This window comes from Heterodontus francisci, chromosome 10, assembly GCF_036365525.1.
Source record: "Heterodontus francisci isolate sHetFra1 chromosome 10, sHetFra1.hap1, whole genome shotgun sequence".
Lineage (NCBI taxonomy): Eukaryota > Metazoa > Chordata > Chondrichthyes > Heterodontiformes > Heterodontidae > Heterodontus > Heterodontus francisci.
This window is the reverse complement of record NC_090380.1, coordinates 47,916,413-47,929,188: the sequence shown is the minus strand read 5'-3', so window position 1 is coordinate 47,929,188 and position 12,776 is coordinate 47,916,413. Positions and strand designations below refer to the sequence as shown.

Genomic DNA, 12,776 nt, shown 5'->3' with positions numbered 1-12,776 from the left:
GAACGTGGAGAAGCTAGCATTCCAGGTTGACTGCTAAGATGGCTGAATACACAAACAGACATGGTCAGACCAATTTAGTCACATGACTAACTGACTTGCAGGTTTTTTTTTGAATTTGCCTCATAGAGAATTTGAACTCAGAAAGCTGTTTGCTCCTAAATTGATATGACCTCTCGTTTGCCGCAGCCTCTCCTGTCTGCTCTCATCTCTCTCACCAGCTTTGGAATCCATTGAAGACATATGAACCCTGAGAGAGAAAAGTCTCCTACAGTGAACAAATTTAAGAAGAATACTGGGCCCCAACAAAAACCAAGATCTGGCTACAAGCAAGGACTACAGTGAGCTCGAAGCACAGTAACAAAAACCCCTCTTCACAGATTGCCTCAAACCTCTCCTGGTGTTCAATGTGGGAAAGTGTGAGGTAATCCACTTTGGTAGGAAGAATAAAAAGGCAGATTATTACTTAGATGGAGAAAGACTACAAAATACTGCAGTACAGAGGGATCTGGGTGTTCTTGTACAGGAAACAAAAAAAGTCAGCTTGCAGGTGCAACAGGTAATTATGAAGGCAAATGGAATTTTGGCCTTAACTGCGAGGGGGTTAGAGTTTAAAAATAGGGAAGTCTTATTACAACTGTACAGGGTGTTGGTGAGGCCACACCTGGAGTACTGCATACAGTTTTGGTCCCCGTATTTAAGGAAGGATATACTACCGTTGGAGGCAGTTCAGAAAAGGTTCATTAGGCTGATTCCTGGGATGAACGGCGAAACAGGTTCGGCCATTATTCATTGGAGTTTAGAAGAATGAGAGATGATCTTATTGAAATATATAAGATTCTAAGGGGGCTTGACAGGGTAGATGTTGAGAATGTGTTTCCACTGGTAGGGGAGTTTAGAGATGCAGCACTGAAACAGGCCCTTCGGCCCACCGAGTCTGTGCCGACCATCAACCACCCACTTATACTAATCCTACATTCCTACCACATCCCCACCTGTCCCTATATTTCCCTACCACCTACCTATACTAGGGGCAATTGCTAATGGCCAATTTACGCATCAACCTGCAAGTCTTTGGCATGTGGGAGGAAACCGGAGCACCCGGAGGAAACCCACGCAGACACAGAGAGAACTTGCAGACTCCACACAGGCAGTACCCAGAATTGAACCCGGGTCATTGGAGCTGGAGTCTCAAACAAGGGGACATAGATACAGAATAAGGGAGCACACATTTAAAACTGAGATGCAAAGGAATTTCTTCTCTCAGAGGGTGGTGAATCTCTGGAGTTCTCTATCGCAGAGAGTTGTGGAGGCTAGGTCACTAATTGTATTTAAGGAGGAGGTAGATAGATTTTTGAAATCTCGGGGAGTCGAGGGTTATACTGAGCAGGCTCGAAACAGGAGTTGAGGCCTCGGACAGATCAACCATGATCTTATTGAATGGCCTACTCCTGCTCCTACTTCTTGTGTTCTCCACTATTTTTCTTCTGCTCTTTTCTGTCTCTATTTGCATGTGCATACGTATGCTAGCGTGGAGTGTGGCGTGTATGCATAGGCGTTAACCGAATTAGAGTTTAAGTTTGAATAAATTTCACTTTTCTTCCTTAAACCTAAGAAAGCCTGGTTGTGCTCATTTCTTTGCCTTATAATTGGAAAGCAGTGAACAAGGATTGACCAAGGGGGAGCTCAAAACACAGTGTTTAAAAACAGAACCCTGATAGTGTAAGACCAGGTGAAGGCTGAAAGGGACCCCTAGACACCTTTCTCACCTGGTCGTAACAACTGAAATATGATGATGCATTGAACTGTCTTCACAATTCTGTCAGAGGGTTGGCAGCTCAGCAGCGCCACAGCTAGCGATGTCCACTGCTAAGGCTGTAACACGAGAGAGAGGCTGCCTCATGGAAGGGTGCCTTTGAAGAGGGGTAAGTGTTGTTGGGGGCAGCTGGGGCCAGGCAGGCAGGCCCCAATGATGGCAGGGTTGGGGGGTGGGGGAGGGAAGTTGAGCACCAATGGTGCTGTTGCCTCAAGGGCCGCCATTGCTGCCAGGGGGCCCCTACGTGGGCCATGGAGTGCCTGTAAATGAGGACCCACCCCTCACCCTGAGCCCACTGGAAGGAAACTGGGTGGTCTCCCCATGCAGCGACATGCCATTAAGACACGGGCAAAATGCCCATGGAGGTGGGAAGTAGCCTTTAATTGGCCACTTAAGTGGCTCAATTCGACACCTGGTGGATGGCTGTGCTGGCAACTTTCCCGTTGCTGGCAATATGGAATGATGGTGGGACGATGTCAGGCTCCCCTCCCGACATATTCCCCCACCATTTTGTCAGCCCTCCCCCCTCCCAGCCTGTCATCAATGGGCCTGGGAAATTCAGCTCAATGTTGACGTCTCCAAGGGCACTCCATTCCAACTGTATCCCACCGTGCCACCACCTCTGGTGGGACTGTAATGCTGGAGGGACAGAATATATCTAGGGCTGGCGGAAGAGCCTGGGACTTTGGATGTAAGCTATGATTCTTTGAATATGACTATGTCAAGCTGTTGCTTGACAAGTCTATGGGACAGCTCTCTTAATTTTGGCACAAGTCCTCAGATGTTAGTGAGGAGGACTTCGCAGGGTTGACTGGGCAGGTAGGTTCTGATGCCTAGGTCGATGCCAGGTGGTCCATCCAGTTTTCTTCTTATTGGATTTTTCTGCAGCAGATTGATACAACTGTATACAGCTCTATACAGAGCTGGAGTGAGGAGTTTGCATTGTAAGAGTTCTTTTTCAAGTTTGTGATTTGTTTTTCTTCAGCCAATATCCTGCTTTGCTTAAAAATTTGTTAAGATTTCCCTGTAATTTTTCAGACAAAATTACTTCACTTTTGTGTTCATATCAATAATCCAAACATATTGCAATGCCAAAAAAAAAACCAAATCCAAACCAAAAAACTGAATACAAGGAAAAACACAGAAAAATATTAAAAATAAATGAAAAAGTCATTGTCAAAAAAAAATCAGTAAAATCTTTTGCCCCTTGAAAATCAAGCAGGCAATTTCTGTTTCAGTTTATGCCACATGAATTGGCTGTATACACGGTATAATCTGGTCATAAATGATGAAAAAAATACAGGCTCAGATTGACATGTATCATGCACTGATTAAATTATTGAAATGATGCATAACCTACATGGTGTTATGTTTGACCTGAAAATGTGGGAGGATTGTTGCAGGCACTGTGAAAAACCCAATTTCCAAGTCCTGTGTGCCTAAATTGCACTAGTGGGACTGTGGCTTTCAGCTGGGAATTATGTTCCCATAAACAAATAGGCCTAATTATAGCTGGATGCATTCGCAGACTATAATGACCAGATAGCTTCAGAATTGCCTCATCCCATGCAATAAAACATAATTTGTTTCCCTCACAGTAAAACAGAGGGCCTAGTCATGATTAAGTTACATATGCTTAGCCTGATTGCATTATGGAATTAATCCAGTCTGATCATGGTAATAATCAGGATATAGGTCAATGATTCAAAATAATTATTGCTATTAACTAAAAAAAATACTTAGGTTAAGGTAAACTGCCTTGGTTTTGATGCATGTACTTGTGGACTGGCTGTTTTTAGTGAGCAAATGATTTGAAATCATGTTTTCATAGATCTTCCCTCAGCATCATATTGATCTGCTAACAAACACAAAGCAAGATATTTATGCACTAGCACAATTCAGGTAATGAGACTAATCCACATCAAAAATATATTTTTTGATTTAAGCTATTTTCTCTGCAAAATGTATCAGATACAAAAATAAGGTTCAACCACGAATTGATTCCTGTTGTCATTTTACAACTTTTCTCTGAAGAATAAGAAAAAGGAAAAAAAATCCCTTCTGTCAAGAAGAAACAAGTCAAACTAATGTGGGAAGATTTTTCAGCAAGGCTTTCAACTAAATAATAATATTCATTATCACACAACAATTCACTTTTCAGATCAGTGGGCACATAGTTAGAGCTAGACGATCAAAGCTAACACTCTAATGCACGTAAATAACAGTTGAAAAATACTGTCACCTCAAATGGCTTAAAATATTGCATACTTCATTGCTTCTGAAAATCAGAAATTCATCGTTACTTAAAACTAGAACCAAAAAGCTACATTATGCCATTTTTTTTTTTTAACAGCAATAGCCTTGATTTTAACTCGGGGCACAGGCCGAGCATCAGACTTGCACTGGCTCACCGATGAGATGCCCAGACCATGTATCTTCTCTCCTCATTCATCTAAATAAGGCATGACTCCTATCCAAACATCAGTGAGGTGACCCTAACAGGCAGGCAGTCTAGGATGGGTCCACAGTGATCGTGGGAAGCCTAGGCTTAGGGATGTCCGAGGACTTCTTGTGGGGACCGAGAATCAATCTTGCTTTTCCAAGCCCACAAGAAAACCGTAATCTATTAAGATGAACTTATCTTTTCAATCCTCTTCTTGTCCTGCTGCTCCTCAGCACTGGATTCCACTGGTGAGGCCTGCCCCGGCTACTGGAGGTTAAAAAAGACCTGAATGATGTCAGCAGACCCCGACTTTTGAAACTCAAAGAGGCCCTCACAAGCTGCCTGGAAATGCACCTGTTAAAATGTTATGTGGTGATGCAGTGAGTATCATGCTGCCTATATTTTAACCTTCCATACATTCCATTTTCATTAGGCATGAGGGGTTAAAAGTAGGCTTGTGTATCTCAAATTTTTCCCCAAACTAAGTTTGTCCTGTAATACTGCTTTAGTTGATCCTTGTTGGAAATAAATTTTGGGCTAAATCTTCCATCCATTCACTGTCAATGGGTGGAAAATCTAAACCATTGTGCCTCTTCGTTCTTTATGGTCAGATCAACTGGCCTAACCCAGTTCTCTGTAAGCTGAACCATAAGCATAATAATTGCAATTATTACTATAGCAGCACTGTAAATTATGGTATTCCAAAAGTCTACATGCCTTTCTTTAGAACATTAAATCTTCAAGATGTGACAAATCTTTAAAAAATTGGATTGGTTACCGTTGAGCAATTGTGGGATTCCTTCTCTTTCTGTTTCAAAGAAACAGTCCATGATAAATGTGAACATGAATCAAGAAACTACAAATGTGAGAGCCTCATAACCCCAACTCATCCAATTTTTCTGCACTCACTTCTTATTGAGGATTAAATGTTCTTCAACAGAAAAGGATTCTTACCACTGGAATACCATGATTTATACTCTAATCTTCTTCCTGTCTCTTGCTCTCAGCGTTTGCCCAGATTGCTGGTTAGGACCAAAGAAATTAGTGATTTGTATGTAAATCAAAGTATCAACAATTGTGTCTACAAACCTGGAACAATATCACTATAATTCCCAGAGGGCAGAGAAAGAAACCACTGCCCAGTATCTTCCCAAGGAAAAATCACCATATTGAAATTTCAGAACTGTCTTAGTATTGCGAAGGATGATAAGTCTGTCTGAAAATTTGAGAAGCACTGCACAATTTTAATTCTACCCAACCAACAGAAACTGTGCTGGTCAGCAGTTAAAATCAACAAGTAACTTACCATTGATATCCCCCACCGATTCCAGCATCTTCCATTTCAACCTGCTCTTCTCAGCAGCCAACAAAAGCAACCATGTAAAGCCAGCAAGATCCCTCCTTAAATAAGCAGACCAGAGTCCAATGTTGTTATTTGGCATTGCCTGCAAATGTAGTTCTGGCTTGAGCGGGGCTTCCCTGGAGGTAAAGACAGCGGGAATTGGATCCGGGACCAGAAGAGTCCATCTAGGGTTAACATTCCTTGGTTGGGGGGTGGGGCAGTAGGAATAGGAATACATCCCACCACTTACCTTCGTGCCAGTTGGCCTTCCTTTGGTGCTCTTTAGCCTCTTGCTGCCCAGACGTCTGCTTCCACCCACTGGCCAGTTGCTGCTTCCCGCAGCATGCAGATGAGGCCCAATAGTTAAAAACCCCCGTGCCACAAGCTGCCAAGGTCAGAAGCATTTGGCGGTTACCTGAGTCCTGCTTCCAGTTAACATTTCTCCAATGCTCCACCAGTATGTCGGTGCTCATTTATTCAAAAACACTGAACATTTCTGGCAGTAAAACTTTCATTTTTAGGTCAGTAATTGTTGTTACCCAATTATCTCCCAAAGAAGGCACTCTTTACTCAGTTACTGCATCAAGTTGGCTCGGTTGATGGCCTTTCAACCTGGGTTCAGAATATTGAGGGTTCAAGTCCCCCAACATGACTTGAATGTATTAACTAAGCAAACACTCCACTATAGTACTAAGGCAATGCTGCCATGTTAGAAGTGCTGCCCTTTAAATGTTGTACTAAGATTCCAACTATTTTAGTAGCTCAGGTGGATGGTAAAGATTCCGTTGAAAATATTTTACAGGTTCTGTTCAATTCGTACCATATTAAGCTCTTATTCACTTTACTGCTGATTTGTGGGATCATGCGAACAAAACAGAAGCTGTATCTGCCTATATAAGTTACTGCATTTTAAAGTATCACAGCATGTTAAAAAGTTTGAGACAATGACATTACTTTGTTATAAATGTAAGCTTTTTTCAATTAATATATATCTATAAACCTCCACACAAGCAAAACAATAAAGAATATAGTCCTATAAAGCTGCTTAAAGATCTGATGTACAGATTTATAAGTAGCTGACACACTGACTTGCACAAAAACTTTTATATCCAATTTATTTGAATGAAATATGCTGCAAGAAAAACATGGTTATAGAGACACTTCACTTATATCGACAACTATCAATGTTTCAACTGGATCAACATTTGATCACATTACTCTGTGGCTAGTGTGGGATCAATATCTTTCTGAAGGAATTGTACCAATCAAAAACAAATCAGTTTGCATCGATTGGTACTATTATTTTCAATAACATGGACCATCTACCCTATGTCCAATCCCAGTGAATATCATAGTTTAATTGTATGGTAGGTGTGAATTTAAAAAGTGTGTATGAAAACCATATGGCAAGAAGGCATGCAGCATTACAGACAACTAACTTCTGCTTCATATCTGCAATAATTACCAATATTGTCAGTTTAAGATGATGTCAGATTATCATTGTGCCAATCGAATCCTTTAATGCTGGTGTTGTAAATCACACAATAACTCTATAGTTACCTTGTAAGGTGCAGGGGAAGGTATTTCCCAAATCAATGGGACTTTACATTGACCGAATTATCTTAAGACAATATCTTGACAAGTGCAACAGATGCTTGGGAACACCACCATCTGCAAGTTCCCCTTCAAGTCGCACACTTGACTTGGTAATATAATTGCCATTCCTCCAACATTGCTGGGTCAAAATCCCAGAACTCCCTACATAACAGCACTATACCAATACCACATGAACTGTAGCAGTTCAAGAAGGCAACTCACCACCACCTTCTCATAGGTAATTAGGCATGGGCAATAATTTCTGCCCTTGCCAGTGATGCCCACATCCCATGAATAAATAAAGTCGTTGTCAAATGGTCAATTTTAACTAGACATCATTACTGGCATTGAAGGCAGTGGGCACCACCAAAAGAGGTGGCTTTGGCATCTACTTCCAATGTCAGCCAAATTTCCAAAGGCAACACCACCACCATGCAATTGCTATCGGAGGTAGAGGCTCGCCCTGTAAAAAGTGGTCATGTGTACAGCCAGCTCCACCTGTGATGCTTATTGTGGAGAGGGGAAGGCTGGCAATCAGGTTTTACTGATGCCACTTAAAAGGTAGCCAGCATCTTTTAAAGCAGTGGTGCACTGTGGTTGCAGACAGCAGGGAAAGTTCACAAGTGGAAACATGACTACAGGAGGTCCAGAGAGGACACCCAGATGGTCTGAGGCAATGTTGAAGGCAGTGGACAAGAGGAGGGAGATCCCGTTTCCCCTGGGGGACAGAAAGTACTCCAGGAACCACCATTGCTGCCATTGGGAAGAGGATATTGAGGTCAATGTCAGGAGCTTAGCTCCAAGGGACCTGGTTTCAATGCCAGAAAAAGTTCAATGACCTCCCCAGAGTTGCTAAAGTAAGAACCTTCCCTCTCAATTACTTTGTCCACACACCTACAGCTGCACTACTCAACAGTTTTCTCCCTGCTTCAGTTCACACACCTATAATCACTGCAATCCACTTTACTCCTCTCTATTCTCCTCCTATCCTCACTGTCCTAGGCACAACCACCTTCAGCTGCTTCATCAATGACCTTCTCCCGTTCACCAGACTGATTTCTGGGATGGCAGGACTGACGTATGAAGAGAGATTGGGTCAGTTAGGCTTGTATTTGCTAGAGTTTAGAAGAATGAGAGGGGAGCTCATAGAAACCTACAAAATTCTAACAGGACTGGACAGACTAGATGCAGGAAGGATGTTCCCGAAGGCGGGGGAGTCCAGGACCAGGGGTCACAGTCTAAGGATAAAGGGTAAGCCATTTAGGACTGAGATGAGGAGGGATTTCTTCACCCAGAGAGTGGTGAACCTGTGGAATTCTCTACCACAGAAAGCAGTTGAGGCCAATCATTAAATATATTCAAGAAAGAGTTAGATACATATCTTAGGGCTAAAGGGATCAAGGGATACGGGGAGAAAGCAGGAACAGGGTACTGAGTTTGGATGATCAGCCATGATCATATTGAATGGCAGTGCAGGCTCGAAGGGCCAAATGGCCTACTCCTGCTCCTATTTTTCTATAAGATCAGAAGTGGGGATATTCACTGAAGATTGTACAATGTTCAATACCACTCACAACTCTTCAGTTACTGAAGCAGTCCGTGTCCACATGCAGCAAGACTTGGACAACATTCAGGCTTTAGCTGATAAGTGGCAAGTAACATTTGCACCACACAAGGTGCCAGGCAATGGCGATCTCCATCTCCAGAATCTAACCATCTCCCCTTGACATTCAACAGCATTACCATTACTGAATCCCACATTATCAACATCCTTGGGGTTACCATTGACCAGAAACTGAACTAGACCAGTCACATAAATACTGTGGCTAGAAAAGTAGGTCAGAGGCTGGGAATTCTGCAGCAAGTAACTCACATCCTGACTCCTCAATGCCTGTCAATCATCTAAAAGGCACAAGTCAGGAGTGTGATGGAAGACTCTCCACTTGCCTGGATGGGTGCAGCTCCAACAACACTCAGGAGGCTTGACAACATCCAGGACAAAGCAGCCTGTTTGATCGCCACCCATCCACCACATTCAACATTTGCTCCCTCCACCAACAACGCACAGTGGGAGCAGTGTGTACCACCTGTAAGATGCACTGCAGCAAATCACCACACCTCCTTTGACAGCACCTTCCAAACCTGCGACCTCTTTCACCCAGAAGGACAAGGGCAGCAGACACATGGGAACACCACCATCTGCAAGTTCCTCTCCAGGTTACACACTATCCTGCCTTGGAAATATATTGTCATTCCTGCATCGTCGCTAGATCAAAATTCTGGAACTCCCTCCCTAACAGCACTGTGGGTGTAACTGCACCAGATGGACTACAGAGATTCCTGAACGCAGCTCACCACCACCTTCTCAAGGGCAATTTGGGATAGGCACAAATGCTGGTCTTGCCTGCGATGTCCACATCCCATGAAACGAATAAACAAAACAAACTACCTGCAACTCACAAGCCATAACCTACAAACTGTTCGTAACAGATACATTTTCAAGTCACTAACATGTTCTCTTCTCTCTTGTGGGAGATGGCTATGCACAACATGCACAGAATATGACCAGAGGAGGCTGATGTCGCCCGCACACCCTCTCCCCTCTGTAAAAATCATGCTGGTCAACCCAGGCAAGTGGCGCATCATAGCTGTGGTGAGTGGCAATGCTGGAACAGGCATTGCGCAGGGTTTCTTCAGACCCTAATTTTTTTTCCCCTGCTTACATCTGTTGCATCCTACACATTCTGCAAGAGAAACAGCAGCTGCCTTCAGCAGCCACTCATCTCTCTCTGCTCTACCATCACTCTAAAAGCTAACCTTCGTCCTTCTCTTCCAATTCAGGTGCTGAAAATGGTGGTGCCTCTCTGCCACTGAAGGAAGAGGAGGCCAGCCTTCCTGAAGATGCAGGATCACACTACCTGCCCATGGGAAGCACCAGCTCATAGATTAGCACCACATCTAGTTTAGAGAGGAGTGTAGAGGACAAGTCTTCCTGTGATGAATCACTGACCACAGGTAGGCAGGAGCTAGGGCAGAGGATAGGACACCACAGGCGCCAGTTTGCCAGAGGCTGAGATCACATTATGACTTTGCTGCAATGGACTTAGGCTCACTCAGGTAATGTTTCTTTAATGTTAGCAGTTACAGTAAATTCAGATCAGTTTATAACCCGAAGGAGCAGAAATTGGAGTTTCTTCCACTTCAGCTGAAAATCAGAATCACTCTCTTGGGGAAAAGCTATTGTTTTCACCCTCTGACTCTAGACGTCTCTCTCCTTCTCTAAGACATTCCTTAAAACCTCCCAGCATCCTAATATCTGCTGATGTGGATTGGTGTCAATTTTTGTTTGATAACACTCATAACACTCCTGTGAAGCACCTAGGGATGTGGTACTACTCAAAAGGTACCATATAAATGCAAATTGTTGTTTCATGCAGTTTTGATTTGTTCATTCTAACAAGTTTCCAAGTTGAAATTATTCTTTGACTTTGTGATTCTTTGGGCTGGGTTTTCCTGGTCCCATGGAAACAGGATTGGAGGCAGAGATGGGGCCTGTTGTATCGGGAGCCCGCCCAAGTGCCGAGGAGGCCAATTAGGAGGCCGCCTCCTGGAACGTTGTGCTGGATGGTGTGCTGGCGACAAGGACAGGTTAGGAGCCCAGTGGAAAAGCCAGCTCTTTAGTTTGCTTTACAAACCATCACCTTGATTGAGGTTGTCTTCGCTCTGTCAGTGTTTTTGTCTGGCTTAATTTAATATCTAGCTCATAATTTCATCAATTTCACTTCGTCACAGAAAGCAAGAATTATAAAAGAAAAAAGCAATTTTCCAGATACTATTATATAGACAAGAATTTGATAGGAATAAGCTGCAACAAAACTGCTGGAAGGCAGCAAAAATCAAGATAGCTCCACGAAGTGGAATTGTATTAAAAAATCCCACTGTACAAAGTGGCTGCTGGAGTTAACGTGATATTGACAAATGCAGGAAATTTAATGCCAAATTTTGTTTGGAGCAGTGAGCTGTCAAAAATCCCAATGTGTACAACTAATGTCTATGGAGATGTCAGATTTATTAATAACTAATATTTGCTGTCAAGATATTTACCAGTGCTGAATCAATTTATATTTCTTTTTGAAAAATGTTTTGACATTAGGATATCCCTCATCAGGTGATTAACTTGTGAAGGGCTTATATAGGACACTTTTTGATTAACTGTTGAAAAAGTACCATTAGAGTTTAAAAGATCATACAAACGTGGGAAATGAGACAAAGTCATTCAGTATCCCTACCTCACAACACAATTCATGTCTTTATACAGTCTGCATATTGTTCCCCAGTCACTGCTTTGTCTAAACGAACATTTATTTTTGAAGTACCTTTGAAGGCAGGTCAATAGTGGACTCGAAACAGCAAAAGATGCAAATTCAGTATGATTGAAATATTGGCTGCAAAGTCAATCTGATCCATTCTTGTGTTAACAGCCTCACTTAATGGTTAATTATTTTAAGCTAAACTGTGAAAAAAAGAAGGCTGCATTCATCATTAGTAATTGAACCATATAACTGATTTTCAAAATAACCAAATTCAAAATCTTATGTTGGTGAGATCCGACGTTTTTAAAAAAATATATGTTTGATGGTGCAGTTCCTTAATTGATCTGGAGGTGGAGATAAGGCTGTGGAGGCCATCTAGCTCATGACTGAAAAAAGAACGAGTGGTTTAAATTGGATAACCTCTGAAAGCAGGCGCAGAGATCGCGGCATGTGATTAATACGCGCCCATTCATTGCTTTGCAAGCAACATGTAAAATTTGTGCTGCCTGCTATTTTACATGATTGTTGCAGGCAGACAGTGTTATCCATGCTGTTCACTGGTGGCACACATCAGCAGGGGGCCTGAAATCATGAGTGCCTAGTGTTACATAAAGGCAGGCTGCACCTCTTAAAGTGGAGGTGCATTGTGGCTGGTGGTGGGAGTCCTTTGTGAACTGAATCTATGCTTAATATATTGAAGAATGACTGAACATTCAAGACACCAAGGTTTTCTGATAATGCACTGGAGGCTTTAGTGCAAGACATGGAGAAACGGAGGCAGATATCCTGTATCCATAGGAGGGCAGGACGTTCTTGAGATGTGTGCTCAGGAGGCAGTGGGAAGTAGCTGCTGCAGAAGTCAATGCCAAGAGTGTTGCTCCAAGAACATGGACGCAGCACAGGAAGAAGTTCAATGATCTGACATGAGTTGCCATGGTGAGTGAGTTCAATCTTCAAGTGGCATATCCTATCGACTGCACCATTAGTCTCTCCCACTGCTCAATTCACTGTACCACTATCACTCACATACCAACAATCTCTATCCATCAGCACTCAAACCTTCAATTCATATGCTTTACCCCACCCTCACACACTTAGCAATGGGGCAAGCCTCACACGCACTGATAGCTATTCAAACATGACAGCTGCATCACCCAAACATTTTGTAGGACACTCACTGATACAATTACCTCTTCTTGCAGGATAAGGTGACACACAAAATGAGACAGCAGGAAATAACTGGAGGTGGACAAAACGCCTTCACATTTT

General features: G+C 42.8%; 1 protein-coding gene across 7 annotated transcripts in view; it reads right to left on the bottom strand.

The window, feature by feature from the left end:
* The window catches only part of dmd (dystrophin), a 1,950,296-nt gene that overhangs the window by 612,559 nt on the left and 1,324,961 nt on the right, over nucleotides 1-12,776 (bottom strand). The window lies entirely within an intron of this gene.